This window comes from Hordeum vulgare, chromosome 7H, assembly GCF_904849725.1.
Source record: "Hordeum vulgare subsp. vulgare chromosome 7H, MorexV3_pseudomolecules_assembly, whole genome shotgun sequence".
In the NCBI taxonomy this organism is placed as follows: Eukaryota; Viridiplantae; Streptophyta; class Magnoliopsida; order Poales; family Poaceae; genus Hordeum; species Hordeum vulgare.
In genome coordinates this window covers 455,625,747-455,641,678 of record NC_058524.1, presented here as the reverse complement: position 1 = coordinate 455,641,678, position 15,932 = coordinate 455,625,747, and positions in this window count along the sequence as shown.

The window sequence follows — 15,932 nt, the reverse complement described above, 5'->3', positions numbered from 1 at the left end:
GATACTTGGATATGTAAGCATCTTTGCACTTGTCCCAAGAATCGATACTATTTTTAGGCAAAGAAGAAAACCAAGTTTTTTCGCGATCTCGCAACGAGAAAGGAAAAAAGTTTCAACTTAATCACGTCATTATCCACATCTCTTTTCTTTTGCATATCGCAAAGCTCAATGAAGGTATTGAGATGGGATGCGGCATCTTCACTAGGAAGGCCACATAATTGCTCTTTCATAACAAGATTCAGCAAAGCTCCGTTGATTTCATACGATTCTGCACTAGTGGCGGGAGCAATCGGAGTACTAATAAAATCAATATTATTAGTGCTCGAGAAGTCGCAAATTTTGGCGTTTTTAGACATGATGACTTCAACAACCAAACAAGCACACAAGCAAGCAAGAAAACCGGCAAAGGCAAAAGAAAATGGCGAAGGCGAAAGGCGAATGAAAACGGCAAATGTGAAGTGGGGGAGAGGAAAACGAGAGGCAACTGGCAACAAAAGTAAATGCAAGAGAAGAGTTTGTGAGACCTACTTGGATAGATCTTGATTTCTCCTCCCCGGTAATGCCGCCATAAATACTTCTGCTACTGCAACAAAAGACCTTCCAACGGCGCCAGAAATAGGCACGTCGACGGGAGAATACTTGGCATGATCTTTCTGCTGCGGCTACGCCTTAAGGGACTTCCTAGGAAACTATGCAAAGGATTTCCCCCGTGGCCTTGGAGCCTTGCGTTGGTGTTCCCTCGAAGCAGAAAGGGTGATGTAGCGTAGTGGTGGTAAGTATTTCCCTCAGTTTGAGAACCAAGGTATCAATCCGATGGAGGAGTATCTCAAGATCCTGCACAAACACAAAAGCTTGCTCCCAACGCAAAGAAGGGGTTGTCAATCCCTTATAGATTGTTTGCCAAGTGAGAACTGAAAGTAACAAAGTAACAAAGAAAAGTAAAAGCGGAGATGTAAACGATGGATGTGAATAGACCCGGGGGCCGTAGTGTTTACTAGTGGCTTCTCTCATGAAAGCAAGTAGACGGTGGGTGAACAAATTACTGTCTTCCTTGTCCACCAGAGCTGCCTAAACCACCTTGTTGCGGCTACGGGAGAACGCGGCCACCAATTCGGGGACCCCACTTAGCATGGCGCCAGGAGGCACGGCCACGTGTCTGGCTTTGGCCGCGTTCCAGGACTCTAGGGGTCGGCTCCTGGAGTATGAGCCGGCTCCGGAGGCGGACGGGCCACAGCTGGATGCGACTATGGTGCCGTATCCTGGCAATGTGCTTTTGGTCGGCTCCTTCGAGGCATCGGTCCGGTGAGGCGCATGCGGACCCTCGGTCTGGAGGGTCTTGTCCTTCACCACCAGAGCCATCTCCATATTATGTGGTGGGATATCCACCTCCGGCGCATCCATGGTAACCTCCGGTGCGGTGTTCGCACCAACGTCCGGCGCGTCGGGAACCACATCGAGATCCACCTTCGCGGAGGCAGGCTTTGGACCAGTGGTCTCGGCAGTCTCGGCCGCACTAGCGTTGGCCCGAGCCGGCTCGCTGGTCGGAGCCTCCGCACTCACCCGCAAGGCGGGGTCGTGCTTCGACTTGGACTATTTCTCCTTGGTGGCCAGCTTCTCGGCATGGCCGGCTGCGCACTTAGGGGGCTGGCCCTGGCCCACAGCTGCCTTCCGAGCTGCCTCCTCCTAGGGACGCCTCTCCTGCTCGATCAGCGCCAGCCTGGCGGTGTCAGCCTCGGCCCAGGCGGCCCGCTCTGCCGCTGCGGCATCCTCTTCCTCAACCATCTCGGCCTCCCTGCTGGTCGTAAACTGATAAGGGCAGATCTCCTAACCGAGAATCAAGGAAATGGAAAGAAAGGAATGGGACTACTTACCCTGCAACGACGGGAACCGGCCGTCTTCCAACGGTGACCCGGTGCTTCTTCGAGCCAGCCCCGCGACCTACAGCCAGAGGTCCTGCTACAGTTCGCTTGGAAGCCGGCTTGGCGGCGGCAATCTGCTTGCCTTTCCGCTGCGCTGTCTCGCCCTGCGTGGCCGGATAGCGGGTGTCTCGATGTTGCCGCGTCATGGGAGGGCTGGAGACCTCCTCTAGCTCTTCCAGGTCCTCCATGTTAGCTGCATCGCATAAGGGAGGCGATACCTCATCACCATCGGTCCAGTCAAGCAACGGAGATGCAAAAAACTCACCGACCGGCTCGGTGCCTTCCGACTCCGCCGCCCCTTCCACATCTTCGGAGGCGGAGGTTTGGAGCTCCACCTCGTCCTCATCGTCGATCTTCGTGGGATCTGACACCTCCACGTCGGCAGCCGACGGCTCATAGGCTTGCAGGCACTCGAACAGCTGAGGGAGTAGCCGGTGTCCGGCGTCAGATGTCGGATAGAAATCAAAGAAAGACAAGAAATATACTAAATGAAGGAACATACCACTAGAGCCGGATGGCTTTGGTCGTATGGGGCCATCCCCACTCCCACTCGCCACCTTCATCCATGGAGCCGATTGAGATCAGGTTCACCTGCTCGGCCACCTTGTCGGCTGGGTAGTTCTTAGTCGAGAGCCGGCAAGGATCATGTCGGCCGCTCATCTAGTAGATCAGATGCGGCCGGTGCTGCAAAGGCAGGATCCGGCAGGCCACCATGGTGGCAAGCAAATCTCTGGCCAAAATACCGTGGGTCTTCAAGATCTTGAGTTGGGCACATATCAGCTTCACCTCGGGGATGGCCGCCGGAAGCAAACAGTTCTAGTTCAGCTTCGCAGTTGGCGGAGCAATGGCAAAAGGAGGAAGATTGACGAAGTCCTAGAGGGGATCGAAGTTCTCCACATAGAATAAACCCCTCTGCCATTTCTTCACTAAGTCTTGTAGAGGCAGCTTCGGGAAGCCCGAAGAGGATCGGTGATGAACGAGCGCGGCTCCGCACGGGGTCATCTTCTTGACGTTGGGCTCATCGGTCGACGCCCACCGCTACTTGAAGAAGAACAGCTGGCACCATAGATCCCGGCGGGGTTCAATCCCTAGGAACCCCTCGCACAAGGGAACATAGGACGTGAGGTGAAGGCATCCATTGGGAGCGAGATGATGTGGCTTCAACCCAAAGAATACCAGGAATCGCGAGAAGAACTCGCTGGCGGGAAGCCTGAATCCATGGAAGAAATGTTCCTTGAAGACCACCACCTCGCCGTCGCGAGGGGTCGGAGAGCCCTTGGCGGCAGGGAGGCGCACCTCCACGCGCTCCGCTAGGGGAAGCATTCGGCATTGGCGGAGCACCTCAATGTGCCCGTCGATGACTTCGCTACCCTCCCATGCGCCTCAGAACTTCGCCTTCTCAGCGGAGAATTGAGACATGGCGGGGTGGAGGCGAGAAGCTCGGCGTGGCGCATGAAGCTCCGGCAGCAAACAGCGGCGATGATGCGGGCGGAGTCTCCTCTCTCTGGCTCGGTGAGGGAAGGGGCACTGGAGCAGAACGAGGCGGTGGCGAATGGCCTTTTCGGAGCCCCGCCCCACCATTTAAACCATCGAAGAGATCGTGGGGAGGGGATCTGGTGCTCACAATCCCCACCCCCTCCCGACAATGCGGGGGCATTAATACTCCCCAAAAATACCAACCGTCGGGGTGCGGTCCGCAAAGGATCCTCGCGCGCAGGCCGAGGGAACGGCGCGGCGGGCCACATGGCGTAGGCCCAGTCCCGTTACGCGCGTGGCTCGTCAGGGCGCGACGCCCAACGCCCGACACGTGGCACGACGAGGCTGCGTGCGGTGAAGCCGAGGCGTCCACCAGAAGCCAGCCGGCTTCCGATACGGACGCTTCCATACAGACGACTCCCAAGACCGGCCAGCCGGATACTCAAGCCGGCGAGGCCCTTCGCCTCGAGACGACAGACCTCCCCTGCTTCGGGGACTACTGACGGGGGGATAACCCCGGGGTAGGCTCATCAAGCCTACTCCTCTATACTTTGGGTATATATGAGAACAATAGCTTCCTCAACTACCGGCTCCTCCTGGCTGGCTATGAAGTATTTGGCGGTTAGGAGCGTAGCCGGCTACTCTCTGGCCCGCAAGCCATGCCGCCAGCCGACTGAATGGCTCTTGTTGCATCAATCCACAGGATGTGACTGGGGTCTTCGATTAAAGCTGAAGGTACGTCAGCACGGGTACAAGAGAGTAGCACACGCATGGCTACAGCGTCAGCAGCCGTACCGCTTAGCGACATCGGCTCTTATCCGTCAACCATGCATAGTAACCGCATGCCAGCCCACTCCATTACCTGGTCCATAGTGGCTACAGTGGAAATGGTCATACCGGTGACCGTCGCCGGATCCCACAAGACGACGTCGGACGTACAGCACGCGTCCTGCGTGGGCAGCACGCACCAACCCCATAGGCTGGCCGGCGGGTCCCATGGCCAGATGAGACCTTGCAGTCGGCGGGCCCCTTAAGCGACAAGACTAAACAATAGTGGGCCCCCTGGCCGGTAAGCGAGGCTGCCAGCTGGGTCCCCCAATATGTACTTATATGCATTTTGTAGGTCGGTGGGTTCGTCTATAAAACCCCCCGACCCCCCTCCATGCAGAGCGTCATCCATTCTTGCACCCACACACACATACAGGAGAGGTAGAACTCCAGTCGGCTGCTCCTTCTTCCTCCTCCGTCGAACAGCTCCAGGAGCACATTGTAACACTTTGGTTCATCAACCATTCCGGCAGGACTAGGGATATTATCTCCCACGGAGAGCCCTGAACCTGGGTGCATCGTGCGTCTTGCTTGCTAGTTAACAATCTCGTTCCCGGAGCCCGTCGGTGTCCTTTCGACTCCAACCACTCTCGATAAGCCTACCCATGGCATATGTCGTGAGGAAACAACAGCAGAGTGCCTCTCGTGGTTCTCCGGCCACCGGAGGACTTTGGAGGAAGCCTCACACCTGCCTGGGGGTCTCATTCGCATCGGGGGAGTACCGGGGAGAGGGGGACCTGGCCGCAACGGAGACTGGGCACGGCGTTCTTGGGGGCGATGATTCGGTCATCGAGAGAAGGGATGAAGGAGTGGGAGGAGTCAGTGGTGGTGGTGGGATGCTCCGGGAGGTGCCAGAAAGAGAGGAGGGGCTCGGGGGCGATTTAATTTGAGAGGGAACCGTCGGCATGGCGTCGGCCATTGCCGCCACCTAAGAGGAGGAGTGGTGAAGGAGGAGCCCTGGGAGGCAACTAGGGAAGAGGGGAATGAACTCGAACGCATCAGGGGGCTCGAGGGCGCAGTCAAATGGAGGGGGCAACCGAGGGGAGCTCAGGAGCGCCTCAGGTGCGCTCTGGCGCAGCCGACACACGCGTCTTGGCCACCTTGGAAGCTTGCTGTCGCGTAGGGGCACGGGTAGTCAGGGGGGTCTTCTAGCACGCTGGGACACGCTGCCACAGCCGAACACATGCTGCGGCAAGAGGACAAGGTGCAGAGGACCGTTTCTGCATGCTAGGGAGGTGGTCACCATGTGTATTCATGCTCATATTAGCATTTTGGTCAGTCTAAGTTGTGTGGCAAGCAAGGCATGCGTGCAGGAGTGTGAGTTAGTAGTTTCGCCTCATATGGGGTAATGCAGGTGGGGCTTCCTGTCTAATTAAGTTCGCAACAACAAACTTTAGGCTAGGACAAAGTGTTTTTACTGTGAGGAATTTGAAATAAAACCTTGTCTATTAGTCTTAGGCATGGAAGGACTACAAAGACTACCAAGTTTCAGATCAAGGAGGGGAGTGTAGCTAGCACTTGCAGTTCAAGGCCACATTTGTGCCAAAATCTAGTTTCAGAAGGGCTGCTCATATTTCCCACATGTGCATGCCATTTCTTTGCTTGAACTAGTGCACCAGCATACTAGAGGTGCTCTGGAAGGATGTGGGGGCATTGGCTTGAACAGAATTATTGGGAGAGGGGTAAAATAAGTGTTGCCATGGTAAAAATGAGAGGTAGCAAGATAGAGTCACCCTCCCATAATTGACCAGGGGCCATGGAAAATTTACTGGAGTTGATAGAGGGATAAAAGAAGCAGTGGTAAAAATTTGGGCTCAAGGAGATTAGTAGAAGGGGCCAAAGAAGCAAGTTTGGTAAGTGAGAAGAAGGTGTTCGATGGGTGCTAGGGCTAGCAAATGAATTCCAATTGGTATGAAACTTAACAGGATCACATAATAGGTAAAATGAGACAGGATACCAAATTTGGTATTTTTTCGAGAAAGTTCCCAATGTAGACTTGAAAACCCCTAGAAATAGGCAGAAATGACTTTCTGCAGATAAACCCATGCAATTTAATTCCCACAAATGCAACACTTGGTGTGGTTACGTTATTTGAGTATTAAAGCATGCCCAAAAAGTTTGGGATCAATTGTAGAAACTTCACAATGTAAAGTTTCGCAATTCTAGAAATCAGCAGAGGAGGTTTTGAGGGGTTTTGGACAAGTTCATCAATTCTCCTTGATGCACCACTTAGTGTGGATGCACTATTGGAGTATGAGAACATGTCCACAAAATTTGAGCACAGTTGGAGACATTTGGAAATGTAGAATTCCTCCAATTTGGAGCTGGACAGATAGGATTTTGGAATATTTAGGTTAATCTAATCAACTTGGATTGAAATGAAACTTGGCAAGAACATCACATATAGCATGTGAGACATGCTAGAATTTTATTGGAATTTATTGAGAATATTTCTTATGGAAATATTCCAAAAGCTTGAAATAGGAAGAAATGTTTTGAAGGGGTTTTATCCAATATTTTGAACATGACCATGTGTTGAAACTCTTATATATGGAATATATATGTCCACTGAGTTTTCCTAAATTTTCTCAAATATTTTGAGAGCAGGATAAATAACCTTTCTATAAAAAAAACACTTCTGGCCTCAGAAGAATGTATTTAAACAAAATAGTAAAATAGCTTTTACAATAATAATCTTGTGGTTTTGGCAAGTCTTTTAGATAATGGTATTTAAATAAAATATTTGGTGCAAAGCAACTTCCCTAGTTTGAGGACTTGTAGAACAAATCCCAACTTAGGGAGTTTTGAAAGTTTAAATTAAATAAATGCTTTTTGATCAAAATAATATTTGGGTAAAAATAGATTTTGGTCCTATACACATGGTATGGTCATTGGACAAAGGCTTGGGTCAAGGAGCCGAGTCAATGAGTAGTAGGAACTTTGTGACTTAAAACACAAGCAACCAAGCACGCAAGCAACAATCACATCAAGCATCACAAGCACACACAAAAATTTTAACTGGTCCTAATTTTTTAGATAAGTTTATTTAGTAACGAGAGCCAAAACACAGGGTGTGATAGTCAAGTTTGTAAGTTTCAACAAATTCTATCAGTTATATTATGATGCACTTTTCGAACATAGTTTTCATCAAGAAAATTGATCCTAACATAGATGAAAATGCCAACATTGAGTAGAACACGTAAAAATGCACACCATTCATATAAGACACGTTTTCATCGGATGCACGGACTAAAAGATATCGTAGTTTTAATATGGCCAAATGATGTGTGTGTAGCGCTCAATGGAGGGACGTTATACCTCTGAGTATAGCGCATATGGAGTCAATGCTACTTACGCAACGGCTGGATCGACCTGGTGCCGGGGTCCCATGTTGGCAGGTCGTGTAGTGCCTCTCAGATAGGCACGCATTACATAGTGGTGTAGCGTCGATGCGTCTGGCTCTACATGAAAGGGTTAGCTGGGTGAAATAGTTTCCTGGACAGTTTACTTTGTGAATTTGTGACACCCAAGATCATTTTTGTGAGTTTTGCCACACAATGATACCGAGACAGTGGTCTTGGCGTTCTTTTTGTGTATGGATGTTCAAAATGCTTCAGCGCGAGCTATCCTGGTTTGCTACACAAAAACGCTGTTGGTATGAATTTTCTTTGTTACCCTTATACTTTCGGAAAAGCTAACGCCCACACGTGTGACACGGAGCAACATGGCCAAACGTCTCTATTACCATTCATTTTGTCACGTCAAAACACATGACATCAACGGAAATTTTTTTGGTTTTCGGCTTAAAAATGTTTTATCTCTTAATTAAAAAATCAATTAAAAATCTTTTTCACCATTAAATTCGTCTGGACAAGATCTTCAAAACTAGATCCCAGGTAGATATGTTTTGATGAAAAAAAAATTGGCCAAAAGTTGCTAGGATGTTTACATAGTAGTTGCCATAGTGTTTACACTAAAATTGACATGGCATGTTCTATCTGTTTTTTTCCTCTAGATTAAAAGCTACCGTTATGTTTTCAACTATTTTTTACGACAATTTTTATTAATTAATCATGGCAATTTTTAGTAATTAACCACGACAAATTTAATGCATGGATCATGGCAATTTTTAGTAATCCATCATGGCTATGACAAAATTTACTTTTAAAGAAAGAAGAAAAAATAGTTGAAACATATCATGGCAACTTGAGTATAAACATCATGACAATTCATGTGCAATAGACATGGAAACTTTGAACCAAAAAAAAAAATCGTCGAAACATGTTGATATGAGATCTAGTTTCGAAGATCTCGTCGCGATGGATTCAATGGTCCAAACGGATCTTCAATCGAATTTTTCATTTAAAAGATAAAATATTTTAAAAACTGAAAATCTAAAAAAAAAAATTCACATGCATGCATGCGGTGACGAGACTATAATCTATGTGTTATTGACGTATGGACGGATGTTGCGTCCACCACATGTGTGGGCGTTATGACGATCCTATATCTTAGATCATCCTTTCTAAACACTAAACTATTTGTTTTTCTCATAACCTAAATAGAACATGTAGGCTTCTTACTTTTGAATGTCTGCCTGACCATATTGTCGTACTTCATATATTCAACAATCGATCTTAACCACCCATGTCGTTATCTTGCGAGAGAAACAATAATTCCATGTTACATCTACACATGAAAGAAAATACTCTCGAACTAAAGTTAATTAATTATAACTTACCCATGAACGTGAGTTGCGTGAGTGAAACGAGAATTGTTGATGTTTTTTTTTTTCCGCGAATAAGCCTAGATAGCGTATCTTTGTATTGATAGAAGGGGAGAAAGTTACAAGGTGATGTTATGGACGCGTGCATTAAAAGGCGCGTTCATGACGATCGAGTGAGCAGGTGGAGAAGTGGGGTTGCTCAGCCCCTTACATGGTTTTAGGTTACATGCATAAGGCTAGCTAGTCCTTTGGCTCCGGCAAATGCCAGGGAGCGGGCTTCGTCCATGATCGAAACGATCATTGCAGAAGTAAAGTGGGGATCTTATCGAAGGTGATCGCGTCGTGGTGGCGCCATAGAGCCCATACAACCAGGACAACAATGGTCGTGACTCCTTGATGCTTGGCCACGGATAGCGTTAGGTGCGCGGAGATGAGCCAACGAAAGTAGCCATGAAATCCGTCGGGCGGGGGTGCTAGGGGTGCATCAGGCCAGGATCTCATACCACACAACCCGTGCGAAGACGCATCCGGTCAACATATGCTGCAGAGTTTGCATGCTGGTTCGTTATCATCCTTAGAACAAATGTATGTGCAGCTATGGCAGTTGGGGAGCAGTAGGAGCGGAGGTAATAGCGGTGGAGCAATGCCGATTTCATCCCAGAGCCCTTGTTCCAGAGCTAGTGCGCATACGCCTGCATCACTCGAGGCCGCCGTGCCGCGACCAGCGCGCGCACACGCACACAGCACACAGCACATGCACACGCACACGCAACACCACACACACACACACACACACACACACACACACACACACGGTTACCAGAGGAGGGAAAAAGGGCTGGGACTGACCTACTTATGCGAGGAAGCTCCACGACAGCACGTGGGGAGAAACCGATCACGGGGCGCCGCTGAAGTATGCGTGTCGGTGAGAGTGCCGTCGGGCGGCACGTGAGGCTGCATCGTCGATGGAAGGAGGGGAGGAAGATTTCACGATGGCGGCGCGGGGTGGCTGCATGTGTTCTTGAAGATATTTGAGCGACAATCGGCCGAAGGCCATGCGACGGAGCGGTCGACCCTGTGCGATCGAGGGGACGGCCATCGGGAAGTGGGTGGCTGTGATCGAGTGAGAATGATAGATGAACTGATATGAGATGAGATTGAATCGTGATTAATTAGTACGAGTAAACTATATTATTATGACGTGATTAAATTAAAGAGCGACTAGGACTCAATTGATCGAGAGTTAACGAACTCTCAGTCAGCTGATGTCATAAATCTTTGCATAGAATCATGTTTGTCCCTCGATGGCCTAGTTGTTTTGTTTTGGTTTGGTTTTTTGGGCCTGGAAGTGTTATACGTTGGTTTGGTGGACTGGTTTGTCTCTCTTTTTTCATTTTGGGCTGGACGTGCTAGGTTGGTTTTGTTTTTCATTTGACTTTTATTAGCCTCTGGTTTGTTTGAACATAAAAAAGCAATGGAAAACAAGTAGACATGTAATAGACGTGTCCAGTTTTTTTGGAGGCAAAATTTAGAGAATAGCGACCCCCTACCCCTACCCCCGCGTCGCCCCTCCTCTGGCGACTCGGGGAACCCCTTGTAGCGCCGCCGCGTTCCCTCCATCCCTCCCACCCAGTCTCGCCGCCACCCGAGGAGGAGGCTGGTGAAGGCCGTGTGCGCTTCCGGGACGGTGGCGGCGGGGCACTTCTGCAGCTCCTCGCGACCGTCCCACCGCCAGAGGAGGGGCGCTCGATCAAGTTGGATTTCGGGGCCAGTCTTCGAGGGCGGATGATGACGGTTTCGCTGTGGGCGCGGTGGTGGCGGTTCAGGGCCGTCGGCCATGGCGCACGATGGCGATGGTCAGGGGTGGAGGTTAGGCGCGGAGTTGGTGCGGGCGCAATATCGATCTGGAGGCTTCACCAGGGGTTGTCGCGGTGGAATCCTTCCATACACGAGGCACAGAGGGGCGAGGACGCTGAGCTGGATGCTGCGGGGCGGTGCGCTCTGAGGCGCGAGGGAGCTGGGACGGCTGTTGTGTGGTCATAGGCACGAGGGCCCCGGGACGGTGATGTGGCGGTGACGACGATGGTGGGGGGCTGCACAGTTCTGTGATGTGCGGTGCGCACGAGGGTCAGTGCTCTATGGCATCGGATGAATCTGGCAAGGAGCTCATGGTGGAGGGGCTTGAGCGGCCCGTACGACGCTCGAGTGGTGGCTTCGGTCGAGAGGCGCGGCAGGCTGGTGTCTGCGCGGTCTGGCATCGCGTGGATGCCCCTAGGGGTGTGCGGATCGGAGGCCCATGGCTACGAGGAAGTGTGCTCCGGCAGCGTGTGATGCAGATCTGGTCTCCGGTCGTTGGTGGTCTCCGCGAGGTGCGGTTGGCTGTGGCGGATCTTGGGCTTCTTTGTCAATGGGAAGCTTCGCTGGTGGAATGTTTGGTGGGATTGTTGATGCCAATGCATGATGATGTGCGGGGTGAGGTGGGGTGGAGCTTTGGTGAAAACCATGTCTTGGCCTCGTGCCATGACCAGCGATAGCGGCGGCTGTGGCCGTCGTTGACCTTAATGGAGGCATTGTTGCTTTTTTTCTCCCACCCCTCTTGCGCGGATCTCGTTATTTTAGCCTCTCCGAAGGAAACCCTGATCTATGATTGGACTATGGCTGCGCCTTGGTGTCGTATTCCCTCTTAGGGGGCTCGTCTTGGGATCTTGGCATCGGTGAGCAGGACCGTTGGATAGCGGTTGGCAGCAGGTGTGGCATCCAGGCTTGTGTGGCAACGATGATCGTGGGAGAGATGTCATCGACGCGTCAATGGTTGCGGTAGTCGGCTCTTCCTCGGCATGTCCATGATTTTGCCTTGGTTTGTTTGTTGCTACGGATTCGAAGCTGCGGCGACGGGGCCTTGTGCTATACGATGACTGGCTGCAGGTAGCCTGCTCGGCGATCTCCCGTGGCACCAGTCGTGCCTGGTTTTGTCCTACTAAGTTCTCCGCCAGAGTCAAAGTTGCGTCCTCTGGTTGTAGGTGGTTGAGATTTTGGCATACATCTTCATGCAACCTCACGTGCCCTCTACACTGTTGGTTAAGTCGACGATCGCCTACGGCAGATTCGGAGTCGTTTGCTCAGAGTTTAGGGATGGCGATGACGACTCTAGGGGAGAAGTGATGACGATTGCGCGTGTGTGTTGTCTAGTCGAGACCCTCTTTGGAGTGGTATGCGTGGGCTATTTTATGTGTCGCTCAAAGATTGTAACAGTTTTCGCCCGATTTTCCATAATCAACTAGGCTGGTTTTCACTCGATTTTCCCTAATTAACCGAGCAACTCTTTTCTTCTTAATGAATGCAGGATAACTGCCATTTCAAAGAAAATAAAGAACATTTTCTCTCTATGTTTTTTTGAAAGCAGGGAAATGTTTTTCCCTAGCAAGACGTGTGGTTGTTGTTTTTATCTATTGTTTTTTTTGTTCTTCATAAATGTAAAAAAAATGTAAAGAAAATATCTTGTAATTTAAGAATGTTCCTCATGCTTTTTTTTAGAAAAGGTTAAAAATAGTTTATAAATGTTCATTGTATTTAATAAAGTTCCAATTGTATCTCAACATTTTACATTGTGTATTTAAATAAATAAATTAACTTGTATTCAAAAAATATTCATCGTCTCTTTTATGAAATTTAACTTGCATTTTGGAAGAAAAAAAATCATCATCTATTTAAACATATGTTCATGTGGAAATAAATAATCATAATAAGATACCCCTAGTTGAATGGGAGTGATACAATGTATGGAGTTGCTTGTAGAGGGATGACCATGCAAGTGGCATGTGACTTGGGGTGCCACTCACCTCGACAGTTACAGTTTGGGGGCAACACTTGCAGTTGCGTCTATAGTGTGAGGTATGCAAGTGTATGAATCCCTTCAATAAAACACCACAAAGTTACAATAGTATTGAGGACATGCATTCGCATTCGGGGACGATATTTGGTTGCGTTTCATGTGACACACATGCAACTATCACCACTCCCCACACAAAAATCATAGAGTTGCAGTCATGTTGAAGACATGGAGTTGCAGTCCGAGACGACACAAGCAATTGTGTGCCTAGTGAAGGACATGCAACTGTTGGGAATATGCCCTAGAGGCAAAGATAATCATTTATTATCCATGATATAGTTGTATTGAATTAAAACATAAATGCATGAGGACATGCAACTTGTTGCATAAAGATGACTGACGGGTGCTTGTTTCTTCAAGTTTAGTTGAATTGGATTTGACCGACGCATTCCTTGGAGAGAGGTTAAATAGCAATTTGCACATCTGTGTTGTGGTTTTGCGTAAGGAAGATGTGATCATACTAGATACCCATAGCAGCCACGTAAAACATGCAACAACAAATATGGGACGTCTAACTTTTTTTTCCAAGGTATGCATGTGATGCGATATGGCCAAAGACATGATGTGATATATTGGATGTATTAGATGATCATGTTGTAATAGTTAAATATCGACTTGCACGTCGATGCTACGGCAACCGGCATGAGCCATAGGGTTGTCTTTAAACTAACGTTTGTGTTTGCAGATGCGTTTACTATATTGTTAGGTCGTAGCTTTAGTAGTAATAGCATATATAGCACGATAACCTCGACGGCGGCAGGATGATGGAGATCATGATGATGGAGTTCATGGTGTGGCGTCGGTGACGATGAAGATCATGCCGGTGCTTTGTTGATGGAGATCAAGAAGCACAAGATCATGGCCATATCATGTCACTTATGAATCGCATGTGATGTTAATCCTTTTATGCACCTTATCTTGCTTAGAACGACGGTAGCATTATAAGGTGATCCCTCACTAAAATTTCAAGATAAAATTATGTTCTCCCCGACTGTGCACCGTTGCGACAGTTCGTCGTTTCGAGACACCACGTGATGATCGGGTGTGATAGACTCAACGTTCACATACAGCAGGTGCAAAACAGTTGCACACGCGGAACACCCGGGTTAAACTTGATGACCCTAGCATGTGCAGACATGGCCTCAGAACACAAGATGCCGAAAGGTCGAGCATGAATCGTATAGTTGATATGATTAACATAGAGATATTTACTACTGAAACTACACTCAATTCACGTGATGATCGGACTTGAGTTAGTGAATTTGGATCATGCCACACTCAAGTAACTAGAGGGATGTCTATTTGCGTGGGAGTTTATTAGTAATTTGATTAGCTAAACTCTAATTGTCTTGAACATAGTCTAAGTCCACTTTGCAATATTTTATGTTGTAGATCAATGGCTCACGCAGTAGCAACCCTGAATTTCAATACATTCCTAGAGAAATCTAAGCTCAAAGATGATGGTAGCAACTTTGTAGACTCGGCTCGTAATCTAACGCTCATCCTACAAGCTGAGAAAAAAATTATGTCCTTGATGCAGCGCTAGGAGATGAACCACCCGCTACGTCTGATCAAGATGTTTTGAACGCTTGGCAAGCACGTAAGGAGGACTACTCAGTAGTTCAATGTACAGTCTTGTATGGCTTAGAACCGGGACTTCAACGACGCTTTGAACGTCATGGAGCATATGAGATGTTCCTGGAGTTGAAGTTTATCTTTCAGAAGAATGACCGGATCGAGAGGTATGAGACCTCTGATAAATTCTATGCTTGCAAAATGGAGGAGAATTCGTCTGTCACTGAACATGTGCTCAAAATGTGTGGGTACTCAAACCGTCTAGCTGAGCTGGGGATTGAACTCCCTCAAGAGGCTATCACTGACAGAATTCTTCAATCATTGCCACCTAGCTACAAGAGCTTTGTGTTGAACTATAACATGCAAGGGGTGAATAAGTCACCCGGCAAGTTATTCGTGATGCTGAAAGTCGTAGAGTCAGAACTCCGGAAAGAACATCAAGTGTTGATGGTGAATAAGATCACTGGTTTCAAGAAAAGCGGCAAAGCCAAGAAGGGTAACTCCAAGAAGAGCGGCAAAGTTGTTGCTCCTCCGACGAAGAAATCCAAGGCTGGACCTAAGCCGGAAACTGAGTGCTATTATTGCAAGAGTATGGGTCACTGGAAGCGCAACTGCCCCAAGTATTTGGCTGATAAGAAGGCGGCCAACGCCAAACCAGGTATATGTGATATACTCCCTCCGTTCCTAAATATAAGTATTTGTAGAAATTTCACTAGTGGACTACATACGGATGTATATAGACATATTTTAGAGTGTACATTCAATCATTTTGCTCCGTATGTAGACATCTAGTGAAATCGCTTAAAAGACTTATATTTAGGAACGGAGGGAGTACATGTTATTGATGTGTACCTAACCAACTCTCGTAGTACTGCCTGGGTATTTGATATCGGTTCTGTTGCTCATATTTGCAACTCGAAGCAGGAACTACGAAATAAACGAAGGCTGGTGAAGGATGAAGTGACGATGCGCGTGGGAAATGGTTCCAAGGTTGATGCAATCGCCGTCGGCACAGTCTCACTTCATTTACCATCGGGATTAGTCATGAACTTAAATAATTGTTATTTAGTGCCTGCGTTAAGCATGAACATTATATCTGGATCTTGTTTACTGCAAGACGGTTACTCATTTAAGTCAGAGAGTAATGGTTGTTCTATTTTAATGAGTAATATCTTTTATGGACATGCACCCAATGTGAGTGGTTTATTCATATTGAATCTTGATTGTGATGACACACATATACATAACATTGAGACCAAAAGATGTAGAGTTAATAATGATAGCGACACATTTTTGTGGCACTGCCGCTTAGGTCATATTGGTGTAAAGCGCATGAAGAAACTCCATGCTGATGGGCTTTTGGAGTCACTTGATTTCGAATCACTTGACACGTGCGAACCATGCCTCATGGGCAAGATGACTATGACTCCGTTCTCCGGAACAATAGAGCGTGCAAGTGACTTGTTGGAGATCATACATACTGATGTGTGCGGTCCAATGAGCGTGGAGGCGCGTGGCG